Source organism: Ursus maritimus, unplaced genomic scaffold (genome assembly GCF_017311325.1).
Source record: "Ursus maritimus isolate PB19 unplaced genomic scaffold, ASM1731132v1 scaffold_8, whole genome shotgun sequence".
Taxonomy (NCBI): Eukaryota; Metazoa; Chordata; class Mammalia; order Carnivora; family Ursidae; genus Ursus; species Ursus maritimus.
Window position 1 is genome coordinate 39407417 of NW_024426996.1, and position 18288 is coordinate 39425704.

The 18288-nt window shown below is 39.4% G+C and overlaps 1 long non-coding RNA gene across 2 annotated transcripts in view; it reads right to left on the minus strand.

The window, feature by feature from the left end:
- The window catches only part of LOC121101520, a 212476-nt gene extending 206343 nt beyond the window's left edge, over nucleotides 1-6133 (minus strand). For both annotated transcript variants that reach the window (XR_005833528.1, XR_005833529.1), the window contains exons 1-2: nucleotides 5945-6133; nucleotides 5222-5313 (exon numbers count right to left, since the gene is read on the minus strand). This is a non-coding gene — a long non-coding RNA (uncharacterized LOC121101520). The remainder of the gene's footprint in view (nucleotides 1-5221; nucleotides 5314-5944) is intronic.
- Nucleotides 6134-18288: the final 12155 nt, after the last annotated feature.

Below are 18288 nucleotides of genomic sequence, written 5' to 3' on the forward strand. Positions count from 1 at the left end.
AAATAGCTTTGTCAAGGGGGTTCAGTGTACTGATGTTTCTTTTTCCAAAAACAGTGATCATAGGACCATGGCCCTTCCTTTCTATGTCTCCTATGTGAGGAAACCATGGGTTAACAATTATAAACCATGGGTTAACAAGAATTTTCACTGATTATATATGGACTCCAGTTTATCTCAGATTTAAATAATAACCAAAATTCTCTATTGCATCCCCTCCCTGCCTGTTCCCCTTTTTTCCCTCTTTGTGCCAGGCAATCCCTCACCAGGGAGGCCAGTGGACGTCTGGGTGGATTGTTCTTACCCTCCCTGGTAAAAGCCCAACACCTTTTTAGTAAATCCTTTCTTGTTACTGGGAATAATTCCTCTTAGCAGCTGCTACCTCTTTAACATCCTAACAACCTGTCTCTAATGAGCTGAGTACTTACTTCTGATTTAAATATCTCCCAAGGTGTTTCAGGAAATGCAGTTTCTGTATCTTTTCCTCAAACACTTAATATTTACTATAGTACAAGTTTTAGAAGCAAGTTTATTTAAAGTTCCCCTTAAGCCTTAAAATACACTTTTGAAAAATTCTACAAACATCTGAAAGAGCTGGTGAAGATTTTAACATCTGATTGAAAATATTCCTGCTTTTCTTTTTCACATTTCAAATGGAATCACCTTTTCACATGCAAACTTATTACAATATAAAAGCTATTACACATGGTTGGGCTGTTTGGCTTCTTAAATGTTTCTGATAACATGTAACTATAAGACATTCAACATCTTTTAAAGGTTTTTACTCTGTTTTTTTAATTCCACAGAGTTCCTTAAGAATCTTTTTAATTTATGGATGAAGAGTTTATAATCTTGCACTTCTCATATATCTGTGGAAATCACACATATACGTAAATCTAAACTATGCACATGGACCTGCTGCAAGTCACCAGCATAAACATTTAAGTTGATTATGCTCTTATCTCTAAGAATTTTCACATTGAGAGTAATAATACGATCACTTGGTTGTACACCTAAAACTAGTAACATTGTATGTCAATTATACTTCAATAAAAAAAATAATAGCACAAAATGTAAGGTAACCAAGTATAGTATCAAATTACAACAACAATTCAATAGCTGGAATGTTTCCTGATGCTCACAGAAACTATACCAATTTAGTAAGGGTCAAGTGTTAGACAAAAGGAATAAGTTAGTAAATTAAGCATAAGATGTAAGCTTACTAAATTTGTACACATTTCATTAGTGGCAAAACAGCTTTTTGAGGGCTAACCTAAGGATGAAATCTGATATCCAACAATAAATAAAACAATGTATTCACTTCTATCTAATCTTAACAGAAAATGAAGACTGATGAACAGAAACATATGGATTTTCAAACCACATAAATAAACCATGAAACTGATGTTCTTTGTCAAATATATCATCATGATGTACACAGACTCTGATTTTAAAATTATCAAATTTGAAAAGACTCACCTTAATTCAACAAATAAACTGTTTAAACATAGAGTTAAAAGTTTAAAGCTCCACGCACAGAGACACTACAATGCAAAAGCAGGAGCATATTTATATATCTTTAAGCACCTGGTAATCATCTCATTTTTAAGAGACACTCCTACATGTCAACGGCAATAGGGCAAACCAGACACTATAAGAGTCTGAATCTATAAGATGTAAGTGTGAAAGAAACAGGGAAATCTGCTTTTCTACTGTCATTTAAAATCACCTACTTGTAAATTCTAAGTACTGTTTATAAAATATATTCCCTTAAAACATTCTTTAATTCTTTCTGACAACAGTTTTAAAAGAGGAAATACCCAAAAATAAAAAAATTAAAATTGAAATACTGTTAAAAATTAAGCAACACTTGCAAATAACTGAAATTTAAAAAAAATTAATAGGGCAGTTCATTGTGCTTCCTTCGAGTACTTAACAAAATAAATACTTGTACTGCCCGGTGAGTTTGTGACAAATCAATATATCATAAAATACTCCTCGCAGCTCTTAAGTCTTCATTTTGTGCCTTAACAAAAGCTGACATTCATTCCTAATGAAGTCTTTTTATAGTTACACAGCTATTCCATGTCTCTTTTGAAGACGTATTAAACCTTTGGGTGCTCAATAAAACTGACCAATTAATTGACTCTATCGTAAAAACCTGAGAAGCTATTCCAAAATATTTACATCAAAGAACAGCCAAAGTCAAAGTGAATTACTAGTCCACCCAATATGCTTTCTAACTTTACTAAGTTGAAAATTTTCTTCAAATGGTCCTTTCAAAGAAAACTACAAAAGATGTACCACAAGGGGTACATTCTTGAGATTGCCATTCGAATTTACATAAAAAGAATGATAAATCTACAGCAATCACTGTGACAGAACATCAGAACAGAGTGGTGGGGGTGAGACAGCAGAGAATTCTGGGGTCAAACAGAGCTCAGTATGAATTCTTGCTTCATCTCTACTAACTTTATGACCCTGGGCAAGTTAATAAAACCTCTGAGTCGTAATCTCAATTATCAAATGGAAACACAGGGCCAAATTACAGGCTGTTGTGAGCACTAAATTAGATAACATATATAAGTAGACTGCTTTGCACAGGACCTAGATCATGATAAATACTCAATTACTGAATACTGTAATTACTACGAAATATTTAAGAATCTATTTTCAGTGTAATTTAATATTCATTCCAAATGATGTAAATGATTAAAAGGGAAAATACAAAGATTCAATAAAAGATTTTTCTTTCATTTAACCTGATCATCCTTTACATTAGCGCTTTTCAGACATCGGGTCCTACCCATTAATGGCATCTGAAATCATTCGGTGGTTCTTAACCAGCATTTTTAAAATAGATAGAATAAAAATATAAAAATGCATTGCACATAGGAAGTTTAAGCGTTCACTCACGAATTTCTTTTTAACATATTTGTAACATGTCTATATACTGCATGGCAATATAAAATTCACCTCTTACTGTGCAAATGTATATATATATTAAAAGCCACTGCTTTAAGGGTGCCTGGGTGGCTCAGTCAGTTGAGCATCAGACTCTTGGTCTCAGCTGGCTCATGACCTTGGGGTCAGGAGGTCAAGTCCTGCCTTGGGCTCTATGGTTGGCATGGAGTCTGCCTGAGATTCTTGGAGTCTGCTTGAGACTCTTTCCCCCTTCTTCTCCTTCCCCCTCTGCTCCTCCCCCAACCCCTCGTGCTTTCTCCCTATCTAAATAAAATCTTTTTAAAAATAAATATATAAAAGGCACTGCTTTACATTATAATAAGAAAAATAATTAGTTGACACTGAATGCTTAGTTTGTGCTAAAATATTGTGCTATGTACATCGTATATACATGATTTCATTTGATCCTTTTCCAAACCCTATAAGATAGGTACTATTACCTCCACCATTTTACAGATGAGAAAACTGAGACTTGGAGATATTTAGTCACTTGCCAAAGATGCAGTGCTAGTATTGTTAATCCAGGGTTCAAATTTAGTCACCTTTAACTTGCACATTTGACCACTTCAGTAATTACTAGATTGTAAAATATAAGTTTTCCTTATATAAAAGTTATTTGAAAGTTAGACTTTTTCCATGAATTTTTTTTCCATTTGAGAGTGATTTTCTGGAGTATAGTATATCTTGAAAAAGGCAGTGTGATTCAGAGGTGAAAACACTAGGCATGAGATCCAGCTTCTGCCCCTGGCACTGCTGCTTCAGTGGCAAGGAGCTGGCAAGTCATTTAATCTCGCCATGTCTGGATTTCCTCACCTACAAAACAGGAATGATAGCATCTGGTCTGCCTTCCCATAGGCCATTGTGGGAAAGTATATGTACACACAACAAGTGAAATGCTTTAGCGTGCTATGCGGTTATATGAGATGATCATTAATACCACCCAAAGGGCCCCATTCTTCATAGAAACAGACATCAGACGTGATCAAAAAAGGAAAGTCATCAGGCTTTTATAAACTATATCTGGAAACATTTTACACAATTTTGACACACAGTAGGCCTTCAGTAATTGTTCATTAAACTAATAGAAGAAAATCAATTCAATCTGTATGCATGTTTTATCCATTTGTATTTTATTTTTCATTAATTCATTCTTTCCATAACTATTTATTGAACACCTACTATAAGCCAAGTTAGAAATGTGGACTACAAAAAAAGACTATACACTGTCCCTTGCTTTGGAGAATTTCATACTAATTTCAATTAATATTTTAAAAATACAATTCTTCATCCAGCAATAATAATAGCTTACATTTATTATAGTGCGTTATAGTTTAGAAAAAACTACACGGTAGCTTTTGTTTCCTGAACCAAATGCTTAAGTATGTCAAGTCAGGATTACTATTTTCTTGACTCCAAATTTAGTGCTAAGTACTAAATCTTTAGAGTGAAAGTTTCTCGATGTCAGAGGTGACTGTAAAAATAAGGTTTTGAAGAAAATACATCTTAACACTGGAAAGGGGCCATCTAGTAGCATGATTTTTTTCCCTTCACATTTCTGAGTTGAAGTAATCTATAGTGCAACCATATCACCTACATAAGATGCATTTTTCAAAAGGTTTCTTAAAAAAAGCCCGCCTTTGAAATTTCTTTTCTTACAATTTTCTGTTGAATATATTGAACTAGGATTCAGTTTTCTCATAGAATAAAGGAGGCAGTAGTGAAGGTGTATTTCCTTTGTTGACATTTTAAAATTACTCGAAATTGATTGTTGTATTCAGATTCCTGAGTCACATACAATACCAAATAATTCTTAGCCGTTTTATATATAATTCAACAACTAAGATAGGTGATTTTTACAGGTGAACACCGATTTACTGACAACTTAATGAATTGAAATTTGCTACAAGATATTTACTAAGAACCGTTTACTAAAATTGCCTTATCCTTTGTATTCTAACCACTCCCTCTCCATCACCACCACCCCCAACATTCTCACACTCCCTCACCTACACCAGATCAGTTTCCGGGCCATTATTCCTAAAACCATATTAAAATTTCACAACACATGGTCGTAGTTACTAGGTCCCCCCCACCCCCCTCCACCTACTGAGTCAATGTCTCTTTATATATACATTCTTTCTTAAAATCCAGAATTCAGAAAATATTACGATGCCTCTTTTCTGAGAACAACAAACATAAAATGTAAACGTCTGCCCTTCTGTTTACTGATAACCATGAATAAAAGCCATACCCCACCTACCGTATCCGTAGGGTTAGGAGGTCCAATCTCACCACTACAGACCTCTGCAAGAAATGACGGTTACAGGACCAGGAAAACCATCGCAAGAATGCCTGGGAGAAGATAAGGAAAACACATTTTACACCACTGGCAGCGTGCAGTCTCCCGGCTCCAGCCCTTAGTAAACAGGGAGAACCTTTGTCTTGCCTCAGCCATCAAACTGGTGGCTCATCAGAATTGGGGCAGCAAGAGTTTGTGCGAAATGGCTTGTCAGAGGTTAAACAAAGCAATGCAGCTCCGGCGTGGGGAGAGGGCTGAGCGCGGGCAGCGTCTGAGATCCCAGACGGCGAGGACTCATTCTGCCCCCGCCGCAGCAGGGACCCGACCTCGGGACCCCGGGACAGGATGCTGCTGCGCGGGAAGGAGAACGGGAATTAGAAGGTCCCACGCTCTCAGCAAGTTCCCGAGGCGCAGCCCGCCCGCAGGTTCCCTCGCGTGAGATCCAAAGCGGCGCACACCCAGCGCCGGTTCCTCGGGGAGGGTCCGCACCGTACACGCAGGGACACCGCCCCTAAGTCCACGGGCCGGCCACGCGGAGCCCACGCCCCCCGGGCAAGGGCAGGATCGGGAATCCCGGGGCGTCGAGGGGGCACAGCCCTAGGGAGGGGGGTCGCGAGTGCAGGGGAGAAGCCCGCCCGCTGCCCCCATTGTCTGGCTCCGGCCGCTGGCCGACAGGGCGCTCACCTGAGTCTGGGCCCGGCGCCGTGGCTGGCGGAGCGACTGGACGGCGACCGGAGGTCCCGCGCGGGTGGCGGACGCGAGCAAGCCGGCAGCCGCCCCGCAGCTCCGGCAGCCTCCGCAGCAGTACCAGCAGCGCACCCGCCCCTCAGGCGGCCGCGGCCTCCATTGCTCTCCCCGCCGCCGCCACCGCGCGGCACTGCGCGCCCGGCCCCGCGCGGCGTGGTCACGTGTTCCACCGGCGCCTCGGGCGCTCGGACCCGCGCCGCCGCCCCGCCCGGCTTTGCCCGGGACCGCCGGCCGCCGCCGGGCACCGGGCGCCCGAAGTCTCGCGCCCGCCGGGAAGGGTGCGCAACGGACAGTTCCCCTGCCTGGAGGTGCACAGGCAAAGCGAGCCGGCCACGCGAAAGGCGATTGATGAAATTCTTCCCGGCCCTGCAGAGGATGGCTCGGGGACCACCCAACGCCTGGGGTCTAAGGTTGCTGGGGTGGGCTTGCAGAGAGGCTCGCGTGGGGTCAGAACCCAGGACCATCAGCCATCACCCCCGCTCACGCAAAGCCTGTCCCTGGTACCTGGGCGGGCTAGAGACTAATGGGAGCCACCTGGACTCCAGAGGGAGCTTCCCCCCGCAGCGCCCCAACCCTGCGAGAGAGCCCTGGGACTCCTGGAAGTCAAACAAGTTGAAAGATGCCACACAGAAATAGAAAGGCTCAAAATTGCTTCGCTGAGCCTCTGTACATCAGAACAGAGTGACATTGACATTGGGCGTTATTGTCCCCAGCCATAATGAAATTAAATATTGAGTTTGATATTTTAAGGGAAATATGTTAACTTTTCATTTTGTGGCCTAACTGGAAACACTGAGACTTTTTCTCCATACTTTTTGCTTTGACTGTTTCAGTGGAACTCGGAAATTAGTTTCTAGTGATCTTTTCCTTCACCATGCATGCAAAGATGCTAAAAATAATTCAGTATCATTATTAATCAGGAAATTGGAAACAAAGTAAAACAAAAATCCTTCTTGACAAAAGATGACAGATCGAGCTCCCTGCTCACCGGGGAATCTGCTTCTCCCTCACTCTCTGCCCCTCCCCCAGCTAGGTGCGCGCCTGTGAGCCCGAGCTCTCTAATAAATACATAAAATCTTTAAAAAAGATGAAGGTAACCCTAAGAGGTACTCAATATTGGGCCAGATACCCCAATGCCAAAAACAACTAATAATTGTGATGTAAATGCATGACTTCGAAGAATAAGCTTTGATACTGGGAGAACCTAGTGCACGTTGCTTTATCCAACTGGGTTTTTCTAAATAAATATTTTAATTACCAGCATAAAATATGGTTGTGTATTTTTGTGACTATAGGTAAAACTCAGTTGTTCGGTTCTTGCATATTCCAACTAATGTCTGCTTTATTTCAAATAAGCATAATGAAGAATTTTACAAGGGGCTGAGCAACTTCCTTCTGATTTGGCAATCATTATATGGTACACCTGAAACTAATTTAACACAGTATGTTAACTATACTGGAATTAAAAAAAAAAAAAATCTTTCTGATTTGATCCAGTAGCATGAGGAGCTCTCAGAGCCAAAAATTAAATCTGTGTAGGACATATAACTGAGATCTTTTTCTTGACATATTTAGTCTTGCCAACTACATGAGAAAGTATACTCTATAAAAATTCAAATTTACATTAATCAAGTGTAGATCTACTATCTTTTAAATTTGCAGGGCAAGGTACCCGAATTAGCCTTCAAATACTGAAAGAGTTCTAGAGAATTTAATGCTCAAAATAGAGCTTTCTAGTTGGACTTTATGTCTCATGGGCCTCAGAAATCAGAAGCTATCAGACACCAGTTTTGACAGGTGCTGTTTTTCCCTCACTTTTCAAACACATTGGTTCATACTTACTACATATGGGGCTGTAATAACAGTGCACAGCAAACCAGGTATCAGCCCATTATTCCACTTTTGAAATAGCTACCTTTCAGTGACGACATAGATTTTCAGAGACCATAATATAATACAAAAGATGCAGAACATAAGGAATTTTTTAAAAATTTAACCACTTAACTGCTGTATCAGGGGGTACAGAAAGGATGTGAGAGATTATATGGTTAAATCAGTAGTTCTCAACTGTGGGCAATTTTCCCTTCTCGGAGACAGTTGGCAGTGTCTGGAGACATCTTTGGTAGCCACAACTGATTAGCAGGTGCCACTACTGGCATCTAGTGGGTAGAGGTCAGAGATGCTGCTAACATCTTGCAACGCACAGGACAGCCCCACAACCAAGAATTATCTAGTCCAAAATGTCAATAGTGCCAAGGTTAAGAAAACCCTCAGTGAGACCATGGACTTTCAAAGCCTCTTGATTCTGTACTCCAGCATGTCTGCTTCTCAATCCTTTCCCTATATATGAACATCGAATTTTCTTAGTGCTCAGTAAAGGAATACAATAACAAAATCTTTCACTGAGTGGAGACACTAATGAACTGAGTGGGACAAAAAATAATTGTGCAAACAAAAGTCATATGGAAAATAAATAAAAACAAAAGATAGGAAAAAGCTAAGGTAGTAGAAATATTGGGAGGCAGGAGAATCTTACTTGTCCCTTGCAACTTTTTCGGAGCCCTCTTGTGTCTGCCCAACAGCCTTGATCTCCAAAGTGAGAAAATTGAAGTGTATCATCGTTTTGTAAGTTTCCCTTAATCAGGCATAAGGTTACTAATTACCTCCTGACAACTCCAGGGGATGAGCTCTTGTGAATATTCAGAATTTATTGTGAGTGAGGTGGGCTTATTTAAATGGCTCAGAGGGTAGGCAATTGCTCCTGGGATGGGGTGAGAAATCAGAACGCTTATCCTATCCATCGTACTGACTTTCTGTCTCTGCATGGGTCTGTCATTCTACTTCAGACACTTCATCAAACCTGTAAAGTGGGGATAACTGCTGTATCTCATGTATTTAACATCCAAATTACAAAGTTATGATGGTATCTAAAAATAAAGTAATAGAAGGGTATACTAGGCAAATACTTATTTTAAAAAACCATATGGGACATCTGGATATCCAGATGCAAAAGAACGAAGCTGGACAACTATCTCACACCATTTACAAAAATTAATTCAAAATGGATCATAGACCTAAAGGTAAGAGCTAAATCTATATAACTCTTCGGAGAAAACATAAGAGTAAATCTTTACATCCCGGAGTCAAAAAATGGTTTCTTAGATGACACCCAAAAGTACAAGCAAGAAAAGAAAAAATAAATAAAATTAAACTACATCAAAATCAAAAACTTTTGTGCTACAAATGATACCATCAAGAGAGTAAAAATAGGACCCACAGAATGGGAAAATATATTTGAAAACCGTATGTCTGATAAAGGAGCTTGTATACAGAACATAAAAAGAACTTGTACAACTCAATAATTAAAAAGGCAAACATCCTAATTTTATAACGAGCAAAGGATCCAAATAGATATTTCTCCAGTGAAGATACACAAATAGCCAATAAGAAAATGAAAAGGTGCTCAACACCGTTAACTATCAGGCATATGCAAATCAAAAATCACAATGGAATACCTATTAGGATAGCTATAATAAAAAATATAATTACATCTGTTGGTAAGAATGTAGAAAAATTGGAACCTTCATACATTGTTGGTGATGTCGTAAACTGGTGCAGCCGCTTTAGGAAACGATTGGCAATTCCTGAGAATATTAAATACGGAGTTACCATGTGACCCAGAAATTCCACTCCAAAGTATATACTCAGGAGAAATGAAAACATATCCATTCAAAACAGGTACATGAATATTTATGGCCAAAAAGTAGAAACTATCCAAATGCCCACAAACTGATGAATGGATCAAACAAATGTGCTATTAGCCACACAATGGAATATTATTTGACCATTAAAAGAAATGAAATACTGATACATGATACAGCATGGATGAACCTTGGAAACCTTATGCTAAGTAAAAGAAGCCAGACATAAAGGACCACATATCGTATAATTGCATTTATACCAAATTAACCTGTGTGACAAGTTAATCTATAGAGACGGTAATAGATTCATGATTGCAGGGGGAAAGTTGGCAGGAAATGGAGAGTAACTCTTGGTATGCAGTTTCTTTGGGGGTTGATGAAAATGTTCTAAAAGTGATTGTGGTAATGGTTGGACAGCGCTGTGAATATAATAAAAATCATTAAATCATACAGTTTGGGTGGCTCATTCAGTTAGGCGTCTGCTTTTGGCTCAGGTCATGACCCTGGGACGGAGCTCCACACTCGAGCTCCCTGCTCAGCGGGGAGCCTGCTTCTCCCTCTGCCTCTGCTGCTCCCCCTGCTTGTGCTCTCTCTCTGTCAACTAAATAAAATCTTTTTAAAGAAACTGTACAATTTAAATGGATGAATTGTATGGATTATATAAATTGTATTTCAATAAAGTTGTAGTAATATTAATACCTGATAAAAGAAATGTCAAAATAAAAAGTATCAGGGGCGCCTGGGTGGCTCAGTTGTTGGGCGTCTGCGTTCAGCTCTGGGCGTGATCCCAGGGTCCTGGGATGGAGCCCCACATGGTGCTCCATGCTCTGCTGGGAGCCTGCTTCTTCCTCTCCCACTCCCCCTGCTTGTGTTCCCTCTCTCTCTGGCTGTCTCTCTGTCAAATAAATAAATAAAATCTTTTTAAAAAGTAAAATAAATAAATAAATAAATAAATAAAAGGTATCAAATCCTGAAAGGTACAAGTCAACAAAAAAATATAACGGTCCTGAAACTTTACATATCAAACAGAGCTTTTTAATTTTTTTAGCCAAAAACTGAAATAAAAGGAAAAGTTAAAAATTTGTTCTCAGAGTGGGAGACTTTCTTAGAAATTGACAAATCACACAAAGAATTAACAAATTTGATCTAAAAGATATCAAGAGATGTATACCCAACAAGCAGAAAATACTCATTCTGTACAAAACTATTGGGAACCGTCACAAAAACTAACCAAGTTTTTGGCCAAAAAAACCCCAAACCTCAATAAATTTCGAAAAACAAGATCCATGCAGACCACATTCATTGATCAAAATTCTATTGAATTTAAAATTTGTAACTACTATGTGAAAAATTTAAAACTTCCTTTTTAATAACTCATGTTAAAAATAGGGTGACCATAGGGGGCGCCTGGGTGGTGCAGTTGGTCAAGCATCCCACTCTTGGTTTCGGCTCAGGTCATGGTCTCAGGGTTAGAGATCAAGCCCCCGGTTGGGCTCCGCACTCAGCGTGGAGTCTGAGATTCTCTTCCCCTTTCCTCTGCCCCTCCTGCTCATGCTGTCTCTCTCTCTCTCTCTCTCTCTCTCTCAAATAAATAAATCTTTTTTAAAAATAGGGTGAAAAAAAATAGAGTGACCATATTTCCCAGTTCACTCAGAACAGTCCTGACTTTTACCTATTGTCCTGACATAATATCTATATTTTATTGGCAAAGGGTCCCAATTTGTATGATAAACTGTGTAGTGACCCCAGTTAAGAAGTAATTCAGAACTGAAATTGGAATCTATTTAGAAAGCAATGACAAATAACGACTAAAAACCCTGTGGGGCTGCAGTCTGAAGTTCTCTCTGCAGACTTTAATGAATATATTAGAAAATAAGAAAGATTAAAAATGAGCTAAGTATATAACTCAAGAACGAGAACAAAAACAAAAAAAAAAAGCAGAAAGAAGGAAGGAATGAAAAGAGAAGTCAGTGAAACAGAAAACAAATCAAGCAGTAGATTTGACCAATAAAATAAAAAGTTGATTCTTAGGGAAGAAATTGGCCAATCTCTCTGGTCAATCAGTGAAGACACACACACACACACACACACACACACACACACACACACACACACACTTCACAAGAAAAGAGCTACTAAGGTATGGATTTTTAAAATGTAGATGACACAGATTTTCCAGAAAAACTGAATCACCAAAACTGACTTAAGAAGGGGGGGGGGACATTTGAATAGATCAATATTTGTTGAAGAAACTGAAAAGGTAGTCATACATTTTCCTCAAAAAAAGATGTCTACATGGTGATTTCATGAGTCAGCTCTATCGAACTTTCAAGGAGCCAATAATTCCCATGTAATGCAAAGGATTCCAGAGCATGGGAAAAGAGACATTTCATAACTCATTCTAGGAAGTTAACATAACTATCACATCAAAGCTAGACAATGCTGCTTTCACACAAAAGATGACTATGGGTCAGTCCTTATTATAAGCACAGATTTTTAAAAATCTGAATAAATACTAGAAAATCAAAAGTGCATTAACCACAGTTCATATTGTACACTTAAAATTGTTATTATGGTAAATGTTATGTATATTTTACCACAATAAAAGAAGTTAACATTACAGGTGTTGGGAGGTAATTGTCCATGGAGATCTCATTCTGCCTCTGCCTCAGAGGCCCTGACAGATTTTGCTCCGTTCTTTCAGGGATGTTTGTTTAGCTTTGGAAGATAGAGACACTGTCACTCCAGACCAGGGGGGCAGATTTGTTTGCTGCCCAATTTAAAAAAGATAATGTCTCCCCCCCAGGGCAATGGTTGGGCAGGTTTGCTTGAAGCCTTATATAGAAGGTGGAAGTTTCCTAGATTCTCGTTCCTCAGCTCTGATATAAACCCCCTCTATGTGTGGCGTCCATCTAGGTCTACCTGTGTGGTCCTGCTGGGATCTGGGGACAGGAGGAATTGGTGTGTGCAGTAATAAAGAGCTTTGTCTCTGACCCAGAAGTCTCGTGTCTTCTGCTACCACTCACGAACCTGTGACGGGCTAACCTGCCAGGTGGCGCATAGGACAAGAATCTCAGACCACTCACAGTTCTTCACAGTTTGGGCAACAAGGATAGGCCGCTGACAGATGGGGCTATCTGACAGGGAAAGGATGAGGTAAGGGGATATGAGGAGATTACACAGAAACCGGTAGTGAATATTCTCACCCAACAGTCCACAACAGTCCTACAGTATTTTATTCAGTCCTGTTCATGGATATTTAGAGTCCGAGCAATGAGAGGTGGTGTCTGAAAGGTGTTCTCATCCTCAGGTGGGAGAAAGATGTCATCATGACCCTGGAGCAGCAAGCCCTGGGGCCCCAGTTAAAAGGCAAATTGACTTTGGCTTCTAGGTCAAGAGAGCCCCAAAGCTGAGATAAATGATGTCAGCAGGAAGGATCCAGAATTTTGGTTTTGTTTGATTGAACCTGAAAGTAAAAATCAACACAAGCCTTTGCCTCATGAAGAGAGCTGTTCTCTGTGCCCTCTGATCTCTCCCTCCTCTGTCCTGATCTCAGGAAAGTCCTGCTACCTTAAGGAATCAAATGATTGGGTCAAGGTCTCCCTGTTCCCATGGAAAACTGAAGGCCATACACACTCTGTACAAATATACTGAGAAACTTCAGGGAAGGGAGGGACTGAAATTTCTATAGCTCCCTTAGATATAGGCATCCAAGTCACCGTCCTACCTGGTCCAAAGAATTTAGATTTAACTGATGGGATTTGGACAGGGTTCTGAATGGGGAAGAGAAGCTAATACAATCTTATTGGTGGGACTTTTTGGAGTTATTCAATGTACTGTTGTTGCTTGTACATCTGAATGAAGAGTAGAAATTGAGGTGTTATATGCTTATATTCCCATCCCATAAGTGTCAGAGAGGATTATCTCAATCAGGGAAGAGCAGAAAGTAGAGGCATGCTTGTGGGACAAACTTCCTGCCATTTATCATTAGCAGGCTAGCCTGGACTTAGCATGGGAGCCTCTACCCTCTGATTTCAGAGTTTTCACCCTGAAGGTGATCTCCTGTTGGTTGGCAAGTCAGAAGCCTCGGTTTCAAGGCCTCTGACTCTCACACCTACACCAGCAGGGGTGGCTAATAACCCCCTACAAAATTCAGAGGTCTACTTGCCAAGTGAAGTTTCTGGGGACCGTATGGGCAGATTCACAATGCCCAATTTCTCTGGCCCCGCAGGAGAAAGTGCTGCATCTCCAGCCATGCCCCAACCAAAAAGGAGGCTGAGCATCTTGTGGGACTTTCTGGGAACAGGAGACAGTATGTGCCTCTATTGGGCATTCTATTTGGTCCTTTATATCTGCTAATCCACAAATCAGCATTCTGTGAGTGGGGCCCAAACCAATAGCAATGAATGCTCTCTTTGTCCCCTACAAAGAGCCTACATTGCAGCCTGGCAAAAAATCATATGGTCTGCCTGAATCAAGAACTGCAGTGGCTGGCAATCTAACCTGCTTCTGTGTCTGTCATCCCTGTCCACGTGCTACGGGAACAGAAAAATTCACGTGGGTATGGCTGCTCTTCAACCATCTTGTTATGACTATCGCCAAACACGGACTCTGCCTTGTCTATGTACAAACACACAGACCAGCACGATCTTTTTTTTTTTTTTAGTACAATCTTTTAAAAATCTGATTGATGCAAATGCATACACTTCTCCCGGTTGCTGAGCAGACTTGGTTTATGCCATGCGTGCCTATCAAGGCTCCAACTACTCGGTGACGTGGCCCATGTTTCTTAACCAGACCAATGTAACGATGATCCAAATCAAGTTTCAAAATAAACCCCAAACTAGAGAGACTTGTGACTCTTTGGGCTATCTGTAAGTGCGGGAAAGATGGCCACAGCCTCTCTCTCCATTGTAGATGAAGTTCATCTATTGCCTCATGACAACGATACCAGAGATTAGCAGATCAGTCTACATTGCAAGAGTCCTAATGATTAACAGATTGACCTTAGACTACATCCTGAATGTCTAAAATAATACCCACTGCTCCCCATATTTATTCACAGCTGGCTGTGTCTGGGATCCTGGGAAGCATGATTGAGGTCAGTACCACTGGTTAGGCTCTTCCTGCTGCTTAGAATCTTACTAATACTGGCCTTAACTAATACTACATGAGACAAATTGAATAGGTTTGGTCCCCGCCTCTGTTGATCAGATTAAGCAGCGTGGCCAATGGAGTGGCATACTTACATAAAAACTTACGTTTGGCCAAGAACATATACGGTCAAGGTGTGGATTATCCTTGGGAGAGACTGCCATGGACTCGGAACACCCCTGTATATTCTTGCTGTGGGCATGCCAACAATGCAAGGCCCTAACCCATCTTCACCCACACCATTTTTCAGCATTGTGTTTGCTGTGAGCAACATGGAGGGATGTGGCAATGTCTCCTTTTTGGACAAAGAGCAGGCTTACTTATTGCTCGTTATAAAAGAAACAGATTCCCTAAACTTAGTGTTCCTAGGCTGTGACAGGAACCTTTGCATGTTGGTATTCACCTGGGCCCCTCCACACTCCCTCCCCCCGGGTGGTGTTTGGGGGGTTAAGGAGAACCAGTACAGACATGACGCTTATGCTGCTTGCTGTGCCATGAGTAATAAAGGCCTTTGTCTCTGTCCCAGGAGTCTCCTATTTTCTACCAGCATCTAGTAAACAGGGATATGTTAATTTATTAGCTTAAAACTGAGAAAAATACAACCCCACACATTTATATTTAACTGTCTCTCAATTTCTTTATCACATATTGTTCTCGAGTTCTATATTATTTCTTGTACCAAATTTCAGCATTTTTCATTTTCACGGATTTTGCGTATTTCATATATTAGCATGTAACTATTCTTCATACTTTGATTTTCTTGATACCTGACATATTTTTAATTATTTTCCCCTTTTTGTTTTGAATTTTGCATATTTTTCTTGATAAATCTTATTTCAAATAAAGTTTATCAATCAGTCCTTTTATTGATCCAACTCTTGGTTTGCTCATCTCAATTTTTGTGGTTGATGTTACTGTTCTCTAACATTGTTTTCTGTTCTTCATTATTTATCTATTATTTTGAGGAAGGGGAAAGAGCAAGGGTTGCTGTTACCTCTTCCCAATCTCTTGAATTAAATCCTTGCTCATTTGTTAACAGGTTTTTATTTCCTGATCAACATATTTAGGTTAGATTTTCCCTCTACTCCTACTTTAGCTGTGTCCCACAATGTTGATTCCAGTGGTTTTGTTATCATTTACTTATCAGTCTAAATTATTTCATTTTATGATTTTCATCTATATCAGAGGATAATTTAGAAAGACATATTTTAGTTTCCAAATGCAATGATTTTCTAATTTTATGCAATATGGTCAAAGAAATGATTTATATGATCTAATCCTTTTGAATTTGAAGCCTTCCTTTAAAGGCTAATATATGGTCTATTTTTAAATTTAAGAGATGTACTTGAAGAAAATGTGTATTCTGTTTGTTGGGTGTGAAGTTTTCTATATGTACATATACACATACAGTTCTATGTTTGTAATGCCTGTATCTTCATGTTCTATTACTGTTCTTGTTCACCAGCATGTAACACCTTGGTTTTTTTTTTCTTTTCCCTAAAATTCTATCTAGTCAGATAAGATTAGTACTCTATTTTTCTCTTGGTTCCTATGTGCCTTGTGAATCTTTTCCTTTTATTTTCAAATTTTCAATGGCTTTTTATTTTAAACATATCTCTCTTGTAGCTGACATATTGTTTTTTAAATCCAAACTGACTCTGCCATCTAATTGAAGAAATTTATCCACTTTCATTTACTGTGGTTACTCTTATATACTTACTTCTGTCATCTTGTTTCACATTTTCTAATATACTTTCTTTTTTTGTTTTCTTGCTTTTCACTGCAGGGATCATGTTTTCTTGTGCTGGTTTAAATGTTAAGTCACTCAACAAATTGTCTAAAAGTGAATTCACCATTACTAGTTATATGTCCAGAGGCAATTCTTGCCTATGCTCTCATCTATAAAATGAGAATAAAAAATATGATTGTTGTGGGAATTAAATGAGTTAACATATGTAAAATTCTCAGAATAGCACCTGGGAAGAATAAAGTTCTAGGTAAGTGTTTACTGTTATATCATTATGATAGTTGCTTTTAAGACTCTTAGCTGTGTTATTTCACCTTGTTGATTTCTGAAACGTTAGTATTTGTATCTTCTCCCAATAACACAAATATTTGACTTCTCATGTTTTTCCATCTAGCATGTTGTCATTATTCAGTTTTGGTCTGAATTGTTATGGATCTTCCTTCTCCCCTCCCCTCCTCCCTCCCTTTCTGCTTTCCTTCCCCCCTCCCTTCCTTTTCCCTGTTTTATCCTTCCCTCCTTTTTTATTAGTACAATAGACCTCACCAACAATCCTTGCTCCTTTTCACGTGAACTGTTCTCTCTGGGGCTTTTAAAATTTCTTTCCTCGTCTTTAATACTATATCTAAATGTGGGTTTTCCCCTTCTCTCCTACTTGGCTTTTTCTGAGCCCTTTTAATAAAGACCTTAGACTGTATCCTTTGATTTAGTGACATTTCCATTATTTCTTAAAATAGTTCTTGCATTCTAATATTTCTAAGGCTCATTATTACCTAGATGTTGGCCCTCCAACACGCATCCTCCAAAATGCTTTTCTTTTACATTTGCAATCTCTTTTTCTGATGCCTTCTGGAAGAAGTCCTTAATCATATCTTCATATGCATTTATTTATTTTAAAGCTCTATCTATCCCCAATCCTTCCTCAAAAGAGGACAGAAGCAGTATCATATAAGAACAAAATATAACAAAAAGCACTAACTGGAAACATGAGTGAAAAATGTAATAAAGAACACATGGGTGTTCTTGGTACCGTGACAAAAATGGTTTGGAGTAATGGGAATAAAGCATGATTGGATAGTTCAAGAAGAAAAGGTGGGTATAAAGGGGGGGGGGATGGCGTGAGTGTAGATAACACCTTTTAAAGATTTTTTTTTTTTTTCTCTAAAGGGTGCAAAAATTGGAATGGTTGGGTCTGGGAGGGTTTTAAAATGGGAGATTAAAAATGGGAGGTATGCACGCAAGTGCGAACAAGCCAATAGAGCAAAAATGACTTAGGAATGTGGGGTCAAATGCAGCAGTCTTTTGAGTAGTAGGAGGAATGAATACTGATCACAAATATATAAAACAGCTAGAGGCAGAGATCACTCATGTTAGAATAGAAAGTCATAAAGATACGGATATCTCCAAATCTATTGTTAATAGATTTGGGAGGGTGAGGAAGTTTCCTTAGTTTCCATTTTCTCAGTGAAAAAGAAACAACCTGAGAGCAAGAAAGAGGGAGGACTGAAGGTCTGAGTAAAGAGAAGGTGTGAAATGCTTGTTGAGGAGAGATTAAGTGTGAGTTGACCAGGAAAATGTGAACAGATCCTCACACAGTGCCTTGATTTTCAGGGCCGTAAGTTTCAAGTGAAAAAGAGTCAGCACGGTTGGTTTTTCCTCTAGTCTCGTTCAGCTGCTGAGGT